The sequence below is a fragment of the Stenella coeruleoalba genome (genome assembly GCF_951394435.1).
Source record: "Stenella coeruleoalba genome assembly, chromosome: 5".
NCBI classification, from domain to species: domain Eukaryota; kingdom Metazoa; phylum Chordata; class Mammalia; order Artiodactyla; family Delphinidae; genus Stenella; species Stenella coeruleoalba.
This window is the reverse complement of record NC_137150.1, coordinates 53,670,013-53,687,692: the sequence shown is the minus strand read 5'-3', so window position 1 is coordinate 53,687,692 and position 17,680 is coordinate 53,670,013. Positions and strand designations below refer to the sequence as shown.

The 17,680-nt window shown below is 34.6% G+C and overlaps 1 protein-coding gene across 9 annotated transcripts in view; it reads right to left on the bottom strand.

Annotated features, from left to right (window-relative positions):
* Window positions 1–17,680, bottom strand: part of NAALADL2 (N-acetylated alpha-linked acidic dipeptidase like 2) — a 1,497,545-nt gene that overhangs the window by 546,666 nt on the left and 933,199 nt on the right. The window lies entirely within an intron of this gene.

Below are 17,680 nucleotides of genomic sequence, written 5' to 3'. Positions count from 1 at the left end.
AACACCAACACGGTTCCAGGCTGCCTTCCCTCCTCTCTCTGCATCACTTTGTCTAGTGCAGCCAAGATAATGACTCATTTCTTCCACCAGCCTCGCTCTTCACTTCGGTTGACTTGATGGCGCCCTGAAAGCTCAGCCCCAGAGCAGGTATAGGACCTATCTGAACCATATCTAATGGGAAGCCAAGGAAGTCTTGCACTCCTGTCCATGTTTTAGCACCTGGGATTTACCTGGAACCTAAAACTCTTCATATTAGTTTCAGCAACTCAGTCTCTGTTTTTCTTTCCTTGTTCCTCTGCCTCTCCTAAATTGACAACTTGCTCAGCACCTCTGTTCTTCTAAAACAGGGGCCCTGTTATGATTTTTAATTTCCTCATGGGACTGGGCTCTGCTTCAGAGCCCCAGTCCTGAGGTTGCCCCAAATTCCCAGCTCCTTACCATCCGAAACTGCTGCCCTTTCCCTATACCTGCCCACAGGACTCAGTACAGAGCTGTTGTCTTTAGCAGGCCTTTAAAGAAAGCTTAGAATCACAAACAAAAAAAGGGCAAAATGAAAAATTTAATATTAATTATCTCTAGCCTTAAAAATGAATCAGCTCTTTCCCATTACAGGGACTTTCTTTCAAGTGCTCTCCCCTGAGGTCAGCTGAACATAGGCTGTCCTACCCCTCCTTTCTTTTAAGAATGTTTCTTCCTTTTCTAGCTCCCACAACAAAATCACACTCCTCTCATAGCTTTGTGTATCTAAAAACTCATTTATACGAGTCACTAGTGCAGGGGCAGTGAAAGGCCAGTTTATTTTATGAGGGATCAGGACTAGTTTACTAGGCAGGGTTCTACACCCTTCTCTCATCAGAGCTGTTGCCAGGGCTAGGGTATTGGGCTCTTCCCGGTTATAGGAAATTGTTCAAGTGATAACATTATCAAATCATAAGCCAAAAAAAGTTACTTAGACCTAATCAGGAATGGAGACTAATGAGCTACCATAATAGGTGTTGAACTCAGCATTTTTTTTTTGTTTTTCTTCTTGAAGATGATGAAAATAGCAGCATGTGGAAATTTTATCTCTTTCCTCTGTCCTTTTTCATGATAAAGTCAAAGAAGCTGTTTTTTTCTGTTGTTGTTGTTTGTTTTTTTTAATTTCCTCTTGTATTAGTTTGCTAGGGTTGCAATAACAAAGTACCATAGACTGGGTGGTTTAAACAGCAGAAAATTATATCCTCATAGTTCCATAGACTAGAAGTCTAAGATCAAGGTATCTACAGGGTTGATTTCTTCTGAGGCCTCTCTCCTTGGCTCGTAGATGGCTGTCTTCTCCCTGTGTCTTCTGTGTTTGTCTGTGTTCTATCTCGTTTTCTTAGAAGGACACCAATCATATTGGATTAGGGTCTACCCTACTTCCCTCATTTTAACTTGGTTATCTCTTTAAAGACCCTCTCTCTAAATACAGTCTGAGGTACTGGGGGTTAGTAATTCATCATAAGAATTGGCGGGGGGATGCATTTCAGTCTGTAATACCTCTTAACTGGATTCCATCATCAACTATATTGGGAAATCTTAGTTTTAATCTAAATAGAGTCATGACAACCAGTAAATACCTGTTATTTCACATAGTTATTCATAGCAAGCCCTTTTACTCTCAAAAGTGTCCTGGTTGGTCTGCATATGATATAGTTACCCTGAGTCTAAAGAGAGTTTCTTGGTTTTATCCTGTTTTCCTTAGTATACTAGAAGCCATCCCAGGAACATCAATATCACTGAGTAAGGCTACTGAATAGTGAACTGGCCTGTGCTTACTCGGTTTAATCCTCATCAAAGCTTTCTTGGAATATTGAAATGACAGATTTTCACAGAGGTATCATGGTAACAACTTAAGTGTGTTCATGGAGCAGGTGAATATTTCAATGAGATGTTTTCTAGAAATAATTGCCTAAAAATAGCACATTATCATTTTGGTCTATTGAATGAAAATGTGTGTATGTGAATTATATTAAAAACTGTCACTTTATCATTTTTCCCAGGATAAAATTGCATTTTCTATTCTGTCTCTGAAATGGGAAAAAAAATCACCTGAGGGGCTGGTTAGAGAAGGCTGTTTACGAGTTTTGTTCAAATTTGTGTTTTAAAAAACCAGATTTTTGAACATGGTTTGCAATGAACTGGAACAGATCATGCTGAGTAAAGGATTAGTTGGTATACACTGATTTTCCAGACTCTAGACTATACCAAAAATTCAATTACAAATCTACTTATAACTTTAATTGTTAAACAATGAACCAGATTATTTTTTTTTTGCTGCTTGTTGTTTTGTTTCCTGCTGACTCATAAGCAGGTGTACCTGCAGGTGTTAACTTTGCCATCACAGGTGATATAATCAGCCCTGCCCTTTCCTACTTTCTGTATTACTTTTTATACCATATCCCAAGCTACAAATCTGCAAAAGCTGAGGTACAAACCATTCATCTCTATGTAGGGGCATAAAACTGGGGAAGGATTTGTGGCAGGAAGGGGAAGGGGCAGGTGCTTCAGGCCAGCAATCCCACAGGAGATATGACTGAATAATAGTCCTGCCAGATGCTCCTCTTAAAAATGAACTCCATGGTCAAATAAATTTGAGAAACCTTTCAGACTACAGTGCTTTTGGAATTTTGTAAAACACATTATAATAATAGTAGGTTTAAAAGTTCTATAGTAAAGAAAGCTGTGCAGTTTAGTTTAACCCTCTATTTCCTCAACAAATTTACTAAATATACTTTTGTAAATGTTATCAAGTCCAAAACCTGAGTAGTTAATGAGAAGGGTAGGGAGAAAAGAGAAGAAAGGCTTTCAGGAGCTCCTGTGCCTAATAGGAAGCTATGAGGGTATTCAGTAATCACATAGGTGTGTAAACATGTAAGTCACAATCTTTGTGAATATACAGGTGGTGTCACTTCATGTTACTCAGGTGTCAAGGAAAGAAAGGTCATTACCTGACTGGTTTCCATCAGACAGAGCTAGTTTTACATGCAAAAGAGGTCCTGAAGCCTGGCTTTTGACTTATTACAAAAGCAGTCCACATTTATACTCCTCAAAAGTCTAACACTGAGGGCTTCCCTGGTGGCGCAGTGGTTGAGAGTCCGCCTGCCGATGCAGGGAACATGGGTTCGTGCCCTGGTCCGGGAAGATCCCACATGCCGCGGAGCGGCTGGGCCCGTGAGCCATGGCTGAGCCTGCGCGTCCGGAGCCTGTGCTCCGCAACGGGAGAGGCCACGGCAGTGAGAGGCCCGCGTACCGCAAAAAAAAAGTCTAACACTGAGAAGCTTCTCTCTGAAAAAACATAATATTCCAAAGATTTAATTTTTCAACTCTCGCTGAAAAATTTAGGACTGAGTGGCTGTTGATAGGCAAAACACAAGTAGAGCACATTTTTTCATCCAGGATGCAGCTCTCAAATGAAATCGTATGGGACTGAAATTTACAATGCCAGCAGTTTGAAGCAAATGCAGTAACACTTTAAAGTAGCATTACAAGATTTATTTTTACATACTTAAAATTCGAAAACTCTCCAGAGAATACTGGAAATGGAAAATGTTTACTTTAGGAGCACTCAACTATGTTTTGGTTCAACACTAAACCATAAAAGAATTCATGAAGCATCCCTAGAATGTGGTTCTTAGAGACTGCTTTGTAAATAGATTTTAAATAATTCAAGTGGTAAAAAAGATAAACAATTTTCAATTCTCAAGATTATATACAGAAAGTCTCACGGATGATCTAATACAGCAGATAACCACCAAATTTTGTATAAAATCACGTTGTTTCAAACATTTACTCTGTAGAGCTCATCCAGTAGAGCTCTCCTTAATGATGGAAGTCCTCTATAATAGTCCCATGTGGCTACTGAGAACGTGAAATGGGAACAGTATGACTATATTTTACATTTTATTTAATTTTAATTAATTTAATTTAAAATTAAATAGCCACATAGGGCTATTGGCTACCATGTTAGACAGTGTAGCTCTAGCCCTTCTAACTCATGACCAAGAATGGAATTAAAGCCAGATTTCTGTGGTGGACATAGTAATGTCCTGTCCAGATGTTCCATGGTGATGTTCCATTCTGTCAAGGGAGAACTTGTCAACATGCTGCTGTGAGTGCTATGAACAGACAGTCACCAGCTGTTAAGTTTTTCAGGGTTTGCCTTAGTCACAGGAATCACTTTGCCAAGTGTCATGCCTCTCTTGATGCAGCATACATCCAAAGACTGATTTCAGAAGAGGCATATGGACCTGGCCATTTGGTTCACTAATGGTCAATCCTGATAGACCATCTATTTCCAGTGGTTGCACTGTTTTGAAGTCCATATTCCCCTCTGCCCAATCCCCACTGCACTCCCTCTTTCCCACAGGTGTTGATCTCTAATAACAATCCTGCCAACTAAACTCTCTCTCAGTACCTGCTTCTGGAGAAGCCAACCATCAGCAATCCCTAAGAAATGATATGGAGAGATTTTTAGAATAACTGCTACATTAAAAAAAAAAAAAAAAGAAGTACCTCTAGCACACTCTCTCCACTTCTATTCAACACTGTACTGGAAGTCCTGGCCAAAGCAATTAGGCAAGAAAGATAAATAAAAGGCCTCTGAATAGGAAGAAGTAAAAGTGTCTCTGTTGCAGATAACATGATCTTTATATATATATGTGTCTGTATGTATATATATATGAAACCCTAAAATTTCTTCCAAAAAACTGTTAGAAATACTAAACTTATTCAATAAAGTTACAGGTTATGAAATGAATATTAAAAAATCAGTTGTGTTTCTATATACTAACAATAAACTACTGGAAAGAAAAATTAAGAATAAAATTTCATTTATAATAGCTTCAAAAAATAACACTTAGAGATAAACTCATTCAAGGAAGTGAAAGATCTGTGTTCTGAAAACTATAAGACACTAATAAAAGAAATAGAAAAAGACTCAAATGAATGGAAAGAAATCCCACTTTCTAGGATTAGAAGAATTAATATTGTTAAAATATCCATAATACCCAAAGCAATCTACAGACTCAATGCAACCCCTATAAAAATTCTGATGGCATTTTTCACAGAATTAGAAGAAAGAATACTAAAATTTGTATGGTACCACAAACGATCCCAAATAACCAAAGCAATCTTGAAAAAAGAAGAACAGTACTGGAGGTACTACACTCCCTGATTTCAAACTATATTACAAAGTCATAGTAATCAAAACAGTATGATACTAGCATATAAGTAGATACATAGATCAATGGAACAGAATAGAGAGCCCAGAAATAAACACACACATATATAGCCAATTAATTTATAACAATGGAGCCAACAATGGGGGAAGGATAGTCTTTTCAATAAATAAATATTTAGTTATCTATTGAAAACTAGATATCCATATGCAAAAGAATGAAATTGAACTTTTATCTTACACTATTCACAAAAGTTAACTCAAAATAAAAAAAAAAGACTTGGATATAAGACATGAAAATGTACAACCACTAGAAGAACATATAGGGGGTAAGCCCCTTTACATTGGTCTTGGCAATGATTTTTTAGATTGACACCATAAGTAAAGACAACACAAGCAAAAATAAATAACTGGGACTACATCAAACTAAGAAGCTTTGCACAGCAAAAGAAAACTGTCAACAAAATGAAAAGGCTACATACTGAATAGGAAAAAATATTTGAAAATCATATATCTGATAAGTGGTTAATAGTCAACATATATAAAGAACATGTACAATTCAATAGCACACACACACACAAATGGGCAGAAGACCTGAAGAGACATTTTTCCAAAGAAGACATACAGAAGGTCAACAGGTACATGACAAAGATGTTCAACATCACTAATCATCAGGGAAATGCAAATCAAAACCATAATGTGAAATCACCTCACATCTGTTAGAATGGCTATTATCAAAAAGAAAATAAATAATAAGGGTTGATGAGAATGTGGAGAAAAAGCAACTCTCATACACTGTTGGTGGGAATGAAAACTGATTCAACCACTACAGGAAACAGTATGGATATTCCTCAAAAAGTTAAGAATATGACTACCATCTGATCCAGCATTCTCATTTCTGTATATATATCAAAAGGCAACAAAACATTATCTTGAAAAGAGATCTGATGCAGCAGATGTTGTAAATAATGTTGCAGCATTATTTACAATAGCCAAATTATAAAAACCACCTAAGTTTCAGTAAACAGATGAATGGATAACAAATAGTGTTGAGAAAAAAAAAAAGAGACTGCTATTATTTTTATGTTGGCTTTATCATTTGGTAGTGAATGTAAAACCAGACTATATTGACCTTTATAATTTCATATCTGACATTAGTTATACTAATGATATTTTCTCTAAAAAAGCTTAATTTTGTCAATAGCAAAATCTCCTCATACTGTAGTTTATAGGTTCTGACCACAGCAGATAAAAAAGCATGAAAACTGGCTGGAAAAAGTAAAATTAATTGTGTTGATCATCATGATTTATTATTTCTCAGGTTTATTCCTTTTCTTTTATATCTGCTATTGCTCAGCTACTGACAAGTTCCTTGAAAAGGTAGGTTGTACTCAGGATAATAACAACAATTTAAATCTTTGAGGAAGCTAATCTGATTATTCTATTTTACAATTTAAAGCTATTAAATTAAAAGGTTAATAAAGTTTGGAAAATGACAAGTTCTGAATATATTCCACTAAAATAATTCACATAAATTTGTGGTTGAAAAAGTAAAATTCAAATAACTAATTCTTTGGTTAGTTGATTAATTGTTCAATTTATTTATTTTATAATATGCAATTTCCATTTTTATAGGTAAGTGTAAAAAACTGTACTCTGGAAGACAACTGGTAATTGCATATGATTTAATCTAAATTTGTTCTGAGGTTATACTGATATAGTCTAAACCTATAGGTACATTTTATAATTTTACTATTATATTTTATATTTCACCTTCAACATTACCCCCCAAGCATATGGCGAATGTATGAGAAAAACGAAGTCAAACTTTGTTCATCGTTAAGTCTGAATCACATCAAACTGCAAATCTTATTTGCTTAAGTTGTATAGTGGATGCCAAATCATATAGTGGAATTCCCATTACGTTAGAAGTTAGATAACCTTGTATTTAAGTTCTGGTCATGGTAGTCAAGTCACATTGATTAAGGCTCAGTTTCTTTAAAGATCAGCTTATTTACCTCAAGCAGGGCCAGTAAAAGCTGTCCTGTTAAAAGATGTTATAAGATAAAATGCTAAAAACATGTAAAACTAATTCTATTGTTGTTTCAATTAATTTCTTATATGCATTGTGATGGAATATATTTGTAAATCATTTTTTTAAAGCAGTGGACTTTATCCTCTTAGAATGACCACCAATTTTTGTGAAAACTTTGATTCTTAAAGCAAACAAACAAAAAACCTGATTGTCTCTACTGACAGAGTATTTGTTTAATTTAAAATAGAAAGCTCCTTATACAATAATCAGTAAAGAACATTCTGAGCAACTAATATACTACATGGCAGACTGATTTCCTAAGAATAATAATCACTCAAAAATGTCTCTGAATACTATAATCCTAGACATTTCAACAATCAATTGGAAATTTTCAATTTTTTTGGAACCAAGAAATACAAGAAAACTTATATTACCAAAATTATATTTCAAAATGAGATTTAGATTTTTTTAAAAGGAGTGTTTTGAATTTAAACTACTTTTAAAATATGTTGCAAATTAAACTTTCTGAAAAAAAATCACATTGTTTAATAATGAGCCACTCTTTAAATGGATCTAAGAATCATGTTGAATAATACTTCATGTAAATAGGAAGACTTTAGGACATATTCAAGAACCACCAGTTACAGTAAAATAGTAAGAATACAGACATTTTTTATTTTTTCCCAACCAAGTGACAAGGTAGTTCACGCTGTGAGTATCTAACACTCTGCTTTGACAACTAGGCGCATATTTATATCTGCTCTTCTAGTTCAACATTGTCTCAGTTGATTTAGTGCCAACTCAAGTCAGTCTTTCAATATTTGTCCAGGTAACTGGACCAAGAACACCTGGTGAAGACTTGTCACAAATTACAGAGATATTCTTTATTCTTTGAATGGTTTTGGTTGGCAGAGGCAATGTTGAACAGACAGGAAGTAAACAACACACGGATCCACTGAATTGTAACACTGGGAATATTAAATAAACTGTGTTGTTTGACACACTTCACTAGAGTAAAATGACTGAAATGATTTTCCTCTCCAGAATCAAAAACAAAACAAAAACAAAACAGGTTTATAACAAATAAAGAATAGGACACAGACATAAAGCTTTAAATCAGGATGGATTTTAGGAAATAGGGTATAATGAGAATCAAGTCTAAGCCAAGATAGAAGAAATATCTTGGGTTTCAATTAAGTAGTAGTCCAGAGATTAGCCAGGCAGTTATCTGGAGATGGTACTAAATTTAAAATCAACTCTGTAACCTACAGAGTTTTCAGAAGATATATTATTAAGGGAAATAATATGGAAACAAAAGGATTTCTAACTCCTAATACTATTTCTAGGCCTTCAGATGTCAGACAATCTTAATACTTAGAAATTGGGGTAGGATTTCCTTTTCTGTGTTTCAACATAGTAAAAATAGAATACTCCTTAATGATATCAATTTCTCACTTCTCTATTTTAATGCTCACCCCATAGTTTTTGATCCCCTCTTTCTTTGGAGCCTTACCTTATGTACCCAATTAGTGATTTTAAGCCAAGCACATCTTTGATTATAACTGATCACAGGTATTTTAATAATAACCAGTTACTGTAAATGTCAGTTCTTATGCCTCATTTATCTGAGTCCCTAGATAACATGATCAAGTTTCTTATGCCTCAATTTTGAGAATAAAATTGTGCTATTTATACCCTAAAGCCTCTCAGGATTCTAAAATTATATGGTTCCAGGGAACAGGGTTTGCTTGGATCATAGTTTAATGTATTAAAACACTCCTGGCAAGTTGGTGGAAGAAGTTATGATAAAGTCTGATAGTTTGAACATTTTGTCTTTGAAATATTTGATAAATTATCAAAGGAATTAAGAGACTAGATTAGACTTCTGATATCCTAATATCTTAAATGGAATTTCAAAGCTTTTTCAATCAGAGCAATCTCTGCTATTCTGAGTGGTAAAAGAGATGTGAGAGAGTTGACAGAAGCATTTAGGGAGAAAAACTGTGTAAGTATGTATACATATTTTTTTAAAAGGACTTTTAATTAGGTTAATTAAAATTAGCATATAGCCAAGGATCAGAATCATCACACAAGCAGCCATGGACCTAGAGATTATCACTTACTTAAGTGAAGTAAGTCAGACAGAGAAAGACAAAAATCATATGATATCACTTATATGTGGAACCTAATAAAAATAATACAAATGAACTTATTTACAAAACAAAACAGACTCACAGATCTGGAAATCATACTTATGTTTACCAAAGAGGAAACATGCAGGGAAGTGATAAATAAGGAGATTGGGACTGACATATACACACTACTATATATAAAACAGATAACTAACAAGGACCTACTGTATAGCACAGGGAACTCTACTCAATATTCTGTATGTGGTAAACGAATCTGAAAAAGAATGGATATATCTCTATATATCTATATAAAGATATATATGTATGTATAACTGATTCACTTTGCTGTACACCTGAAACTAACACAACACTGTAAATCAACTATACTCCAATAAAAAGTTAAAAATAAAAGAGAATAATTTATTCACTCAACAAATATTCACTAACAGCCCACTGAGTACAAAAATTGGGTTGAGGATCAGGAATACATATGTTCCTCTGTCCTGATTGGTGTGGAGGCAGCAATACAAGATGCTGAAAGAAGAGTAACATGAGGTCACAAAGTTTAGGTCAGTAGCCCCAGTGGTCCAACTCAGATGTGGTAGATAAAGAATAGTAAATGTCCTCTAGCTCAGTGGCTCTCAAAATTTAGCTGCACCAGAACTACCTGAAGAATCTGTTAGAACACAGATGGCTGGGCCCTTTCCTCAGAGTTTCTATCTAAGTATAAGGTGGAGGCCAGAATTTTGCATTTCCTTACAAACAATCTTGTGAGATATGTATTAGTATAATCCTCCTTTTTATTGTGAAGAGAATAAGGCTCAGAGTAGTTAACGTGCCAAATGAAGCTGAAGTCTCATTCTCATAAAAAGAGTGAATTCTTTTCTGTGTTATAGGGACAAAGATTATTTTAAAACTTTTTACTCTTTTCTCTGATTCTATAATAATCAAGAACTATTTGGATATGCAACAAGACTTACTGAGCTACCTTACAAGAAGACCATGTGTTTCTTTGAAGAATTTATTTGGATCATGCATTGTGGAAGAGTACACTGACATTCTTGTTTAAAAAAAAACTACTTAAACCTATACAAAAATTGTGGTATGCTTCTCAGCAACAAAAGGGAATGAACTACTGATACCTGCAACCATGAATAAATATCACAGACATTATTCTGAGCAAAACAATCTGCACACAAAGAATATATACTTCATGTTTCCATTTTTATAAAATTCTAAAATTTTTTACCATGAAAATCTTGAGACTGGTGGTTAGCTAGGTTTGGTGATGGGAAATTATTCTGAAGTGACTCAGAGAACTTCTGGAGGAGATGGGAATGTTCTAATACTAAATATGAATGGAGAGTACATGGCTGTATCCTTTTGTCAATTAAGATATATCTATTTCAATTTACGTAAATTTTATTTGAAAAAATAAGTGGTGCTATGAAGTATGAGGGGATATATATAGACAAAACAAAAATGGTAGAATAATTGATGAAGCTGGTTGAGGTAGATGGAGGGTTAACTGTACTATTCTATTTATTTCATATGTATTAAACAAACAAAAGAGAGGGTTCAAAATAGCAGTATGGGAAGATCCTGAACTCACCTCCTCCCAGAGATACAACAAATCTACAACTACATATGGAATAAATCCCATGGTAAGGGACCTGAAAACTGGCTGAACAGAGCCTCCACAACAAAGGGTAAAAGGACAGCTTCGAGATAAGTAGGAAAGGTAGAGATATGATCTCATCAAGGAAAATACCACACCATCTCAGAAAACCACAATTAGAAAGAATCACAAAGATATGGATCTTTAACCTGAGGAGCAAGAGATTGAGCTGCATATCAGGCATCCCAGCCCCTAGATCCTGTACAGGAGAAAGAAGCTCCCAAAACACCTGGCTTTGAAAACCAATGAGAAATATATCCAGGAAAACCACAGAACTGCAGGGAATGAAAAACCTCTTCTTAAAGTGCTTGCACACAGACTCGACCTGAAAATCAGCACAAAACATATGGCCTATAGGTGAAGGGGACTCGCTTCCTAATCTTAAAGTTTGTGTCAGAGGGAAACTAGCTGAGATACTCCCTGGGGGCTGAGATACGGGCAGAAGCCATTTTGTGATCTCAGGCTACTTTGATAATGCCAGAACTGAAGGGCAGCATTTTGGAATTCTCCCTATAAACTGTTAGAGACAGTGGGCATGGCCCCACTGAGAGCTCTGCCTACCGTAGCACCTAAGTCAGGCCTAACAAACAACTGAGCAACAGTCCTGCTTACCAGTGTCCAACAGAAGCCACAACCAGACCCTGCAGCCGGTCCAAGGGCAAATCCCACCTGACAGTATACCACAGCAGCCATGACTGGGCTCCACCACAGGAGGAAGATGCACAGAGTTCACATAGGGAAAATCCCTTGAGCATCTGGCTCTGGTGGCCAGGCAGGATTGTACATCTGAGCCCCACAGGACATCTCCTAAATAGCATCACTCCTTAAGTCTGGGAGAGATAGTTACTAACTAATACATAAAAACAGAGAATTAGACAAATTGAGGAGACAGAGAAATATGTTCAAAATGAAAGAATAAGACAAAACATCAGAAAAAGAACTAAAGGAAACAGAGATAAGCAATCTACCTGATAAAGATTTAAAAGTAATGGCCAGGAAAGATGCTTCACTGAACATGGGAGAACAATGGATGAACACAATGAAGACTTCAACAAAGAGATAGAAAATATAAGAAAATACCAACAGAAGTTATAATGGAACAGAATAATTCACTAGAGGGGTTAAACTGCAGATAGAAGAACAAATCACTAAGCTGGAAGACAAAACAATGGAGCTCACTCAGACAGAGCTGCAAAATGAAAGAGGAATTTTAAAAAGTGAAAATACCTTAAGGGACTTTTGCAACAACATTGAACAGAATGACATTTATATAATAGGGGTTCCAGAAGGAAAAGAGAGAGAAAAAGGGCCAGAAAAATTATTTGAGGAAATAGTGACTGAAAACTTCCCTAATCTGGGGAAGAAAACAGACATCAGGTCCAGAAAGCCCAGAGAGTTCCAAACAAGATGAAGCCAAGGAGACACATATGAAGACATATTACAATTAAAATGGTAAATGTTAAGGATAAAGAGAGAATCCTAAAAGCAGCAAGAGAACACAATTTGTTACATACATATGGGAAAATCCCATAGGAATATCTGCAGATTTTTCAGCAGGAACCTTACAGGCCAGAAAGGAGTGGCACGACATATCCATCATGTGGAAAGGAAATATCCTCTAACCCAGAATTCTCTACCCAGCAAAGTTATCATTCAGAATTAAAGGAGAGATCAAGGCTTTCCTTTGATCTCTAAAGGAATTCATCACCACTAAACTGGCCCTGAAAGAAATATTAAAGGGATTTCTTTAAGCTGAAAAGAAATGGCATTAGTTAATAATAAGAAAATATACTAAAGAAAAAAATCTTATTGGAAAACATAAATATACAATGAAGGTAGTAAAAAAAATCACATAAAGCAAACATAAAGATCACAAGAAAAAAGCAGTAAAATTAACTAATATTATAATACTTAGTTAAGGAATGCATAAAATAAAATGATGTAAAATGTATCATCAAAAATATAAAATGTGTGTGTGTGGTGGGTGGAAGTAAAAAGACAAAATTTTGGAATGTGTTCAAATTTAAGTAGCTACCAACTTAAAACAGGCAACACTCAAAAATGTTATATGTGAACCTCACAGAAACCACAAGGAAAAAATATATAGTAAATACACAAAGGAAAACAAGAAAGAAATCTAACTATAACACTAAAGAAAACCACCAATACACAAGGAAAGAGATAAAAAGAAAGAGAAAAAAACATAAAACAACAAAACGGCAATAAGTACATACCCATCAATAATTACTTTAAATGTAAATAAACTAAAGCAGCCAATCAAAAGTCAGAGTGTCAGAATGGATAAAAAACAAGACCCATTTATTTACCGCCTATAAGAGACTCATTTCATAAGAAAGGACACACACACAGAGAAAGTGAAGGAATGGAAAAATATATTCCATGCAAATGGAAATGAAAAGAAAGCTGGAGTAGCTATACTCATATTAGACAAAAATAGACTTTAAAACAAAGACTGTAAGAAAAGACAAAGAAGAGTATTACATGATGATAAACAGGTCAATCCAGCAGGAAGATACAACATTTATAAATGTATATGCACCCAACAGAGGAGCACCAAGATATAAAAGCAAATATTAATGGACTTAAAAGGAGAATTTGAAAGCAATGCAATAATAGTAGGGGACTTTAACACCCTACTTACATCAGTGGATACACCATCCAGACAAAAAAATCAATAAGGAAACATCAAATTTAAACAACACATTGGACCAGAGGGACTTAATAGCTATAGAGCATTCCATCCAAAAACAGGAGAATATGCATTCTTCTTAAGTACACATGAAACATTTTCCTGGATAGATCACATGTTAGGTCGCAAAATGAGTCTCAATAAATTCAAGAAAAATCTTCTCCAACCACAATGGTATGAAACTAGAAATCTTTCATGAGAAAAAAAAAAACACAAAAATGTGGAGATTAAAAATATGTTACTGAACAACCAAGGGGTCTTTGGAGAAATCAAAAAAATACCTACAGACAAATGAAAACAGAAATATGACATAACCAAATCTATGGGATGCAGCAAAAATTGTTCTAAGAGGGAAGTTCATAATAATGAAACAACAACAAAAAAATCCCAAATAAACAATCTAACTTTACACCTAAAGGATCTAGAAAAAGAAGAATGAGTGAAGACCACAATTAGCAGAAGGAAGGGAATAATAAAGATCAGATGGAAATAAATGAAAGCGAGACTAAAAAAAAATAGGAAAGATAAATGAAACTAAGAGCTGGTAATTTGAAATGATAAATTCAACAAAACTTTAGCTAGACTAACCAAGAGAAAAAGAGAGGACTCAAATAAATAAAATCATACATGAAAGAGAAGTTACAAATGTAACCACATAAATATGAAGGATCAAATGAGACTACTACAAATAATTATATGCCAACAGTGTGACAACCTAAAAGAAATGGATAAATTCCTAGAAACATAAAATCTTCCAAGACTGAATCATGAAGAAATAGAAAATCTGAACAGAGCAATTACTAGTAAGGAGATTGAAAAAGGAATCAAAAATCTCACAACAAACAAAAGCCGAGGACAAGATGGCTTCACTGGCAAACTCTACAAAACACCCAAAGAAGATTTAATACCTATTCTTCTCTCAAAGTTAACACAAAATGTTCACAGATGACTTAATACTTTTCTTCCAAAAAAATTGAGGACTAGGGAAACCTTCCAAAGCACTTTACAAAGCCAGCATTACCCTGATATTAAAACCAGACAAGGACACCACAAAAAAAGAAATTTGCATGCCACTATCACTAATAACCACAGATACAAACCTCAATGAACTATTTGCAAATAAAATCCAACAATACGTTAAAAATTGTACATCATGATCAAGTGTGATTTATTCCAGGGAAGTAAGGATGATTCAACATCTATAAAACAATCCATGTGATACATCCCATTAACAAAATGAAGGATCAAAATCATATGATCATCTCAACAGATGCAGAAAAAGCATTTGACAAAATACAACCCTCATTTAACTGTCAATAAAGTGGGTATAGAGGGAATATACCTCAACATAGTAAAGGCCATATATGACAATTTCACAGATAATAACATACTCAATGATGAAAAACTGATAGCTTTTCCTCTAAAATCAGGAATAAGACAAGGATGCCCACTCTTGCCACTTTTATTCAACATAGTATTGAAACTCCTAGCCACAGCAATTAGGCAAGAAAAGAAATAAAAGACACTCAAATCTGGACACAGAAATAAAACTGTCACTATTTGCAGATGACATTATATTATATATAGAAAACCCTGAATACCCCACCAAAAAGATGTGAGAACTAATAAATAAATTCAATAAAGCTACAGGATACAAAATCAATATACAGAAATCTGTGACATTTCTATACACTAATAACAAACTATCAGAAAGAGAAGTTAACAATCCCATTTACAATTACATCAAAAGAATAAAATAACTAGGAATAAATTTAACCAAGTAGGTGAAGTATTTGCACACTGAAAACTGTAAGACACTGATGAAACAAAAAGACATATAAATGAAAAAATATTCTGTGCTCATGGATTGGAATAATTAATATTGTTAAGACATCCATATTACATAAAGCAATCTACAGCTTCAATGCAATTTCTATCAAAATTCCAATGACTTATTTCACAGAAATAGAACAAATAATTTTAAAATTTCCATGAAACACAAAAAACCCTGAATAGCCAAAACAAACTTGAGAAAGAAGGACAAAACTGGAGGTATCATGCATCCTGATTTCGAACTATACTACCAAGCTATGGCAGTCAAAATAGTATGGTACTGGCACAAAAACATACACAGACATCAGTGGAACAAAACTGAGAACCTAGAAATAAACCCATACATATATGGACAATTAAGTTACAACAAAGGAGCAAAGAACATACAATGGGGAAAGGATAGTCTCTTTCATAAATGGTGTTGGGAAAACTGAACACCCACATGCAGAAGAATGAAACTAGACCACTTCTTACACCATACACAAAAATTAACTCAAAATGCATTAAGGATTTGAATGTAAGACCTGAAACCATACAATTCCTTAGAGAAAATGTTGGTGGTAATCTCATTGACATCAGTCTTAACAATATTTTTTTGTGGATCTGACTCTAAAAGCAAAGGAAACAAAAGCAAAAATAAACAAATGGGACAATGTTAAACTAAAAAGATACTGCATGTGAAGGAAACCATCATCAAAATGAAAAGGCAACCTACTGAATGAGAGAAGATTTTTGCAAACTATATATCTGACAAGGGGTTAATATCAAAAATATATAAAGGACCCATACAACACAACAATAAAAAACTAAACAAACCAATTCAAAAAATGGGCAGAGAGTCTGAATAGACATTTTTCCAAAGAAGACGTACATAATATTAGAGGATGCTGGGATAAAGATATAAGGATTCTATACATACTATATTTGCAACATTTTTGTGAGTTGAAATTGTTTTGAAATAAAAAATTAAATTAATTTAAAAAAAAAACATTCTGAGATTCTCAAGACACTGACCAGCACTTTGCTAGATATGACTGAATTCTACTTTTATTAAATGACCTGAACCAAAAATATATAAAGAGTAACTGTTGCCAACGGGGCAACTTACCACTTAAGCAGAGTATTCATAAAGTATCTGCTTTTCAGTAGCATTGCAGACCATTGATTTACCATACAGAGTTAGCTGCCATGTACAACCTCCTGATGCTGAGGCATTACAACCCAAGGCAATTAGAGCATTTGCAAATGAGAGAGCTCAACTGATATTTTTGGTGATGCCTGAGAATTGTAGGTGGATACCTACTAATTTTAATTTCAAAATTGTAATTAAGAGAGAGCGGACTGTACAAAGTACAGATTCTTACATGGATTATTAAAGGGGTACTTTAAAAGACAAAGCAGTACTCAGTAGACCAACGAAATTCATAAATTATAGTCATATTTGACTGAGTTTACTTCCTTCTTGGAAAAAGTTATTAATTGATTGGTAATGTTAATATATATAAAGGACAGTTAGACTTAGGTAAGATATTATTAGTCTTTTGTAATATCTTGTTGAAAACAAGGAAAAATATTGATGGAACACATGGATAATTACATGAACTTTTTGTTAGCTTAATTCCTGACTGAAGTATCATGGTTAATGGGTTAGTATCACAATGGAAGGAGGTCCAAAGAGCTTTTCCTCTGCCAAGTCTGTTTAAAAAGAATATTTGTCAATGACACATTAGACTGAGAATCAATGGTACAGTGATCACCTGCCAAAATCACAGTTGTTTTTATCTTTGCCACATGATTCCCACTATAATGAACACAGCTTGCTGGGAAAGAAAAGGATGTTTGATGCAAAATGACCATGTCTATGCTGGCAGTGGCTAGACAAACCAATGAGATCCCTTCTTTTGGGGAGCCAGACAATTTGATTGTGTCAACTCCATTCCTTTCCAGCATCATTTCCCAATGTTTTAGTCACCTGACTTGAGCATGTGTACCCCTCGACTCTGGACTTAAAGTTGTAACAACTCCAAAGCAGCAGACATTTCATACTTCTAGGTATGTGCACGTGCTTTCCACCTACATAGAGTACTCGTCCCAC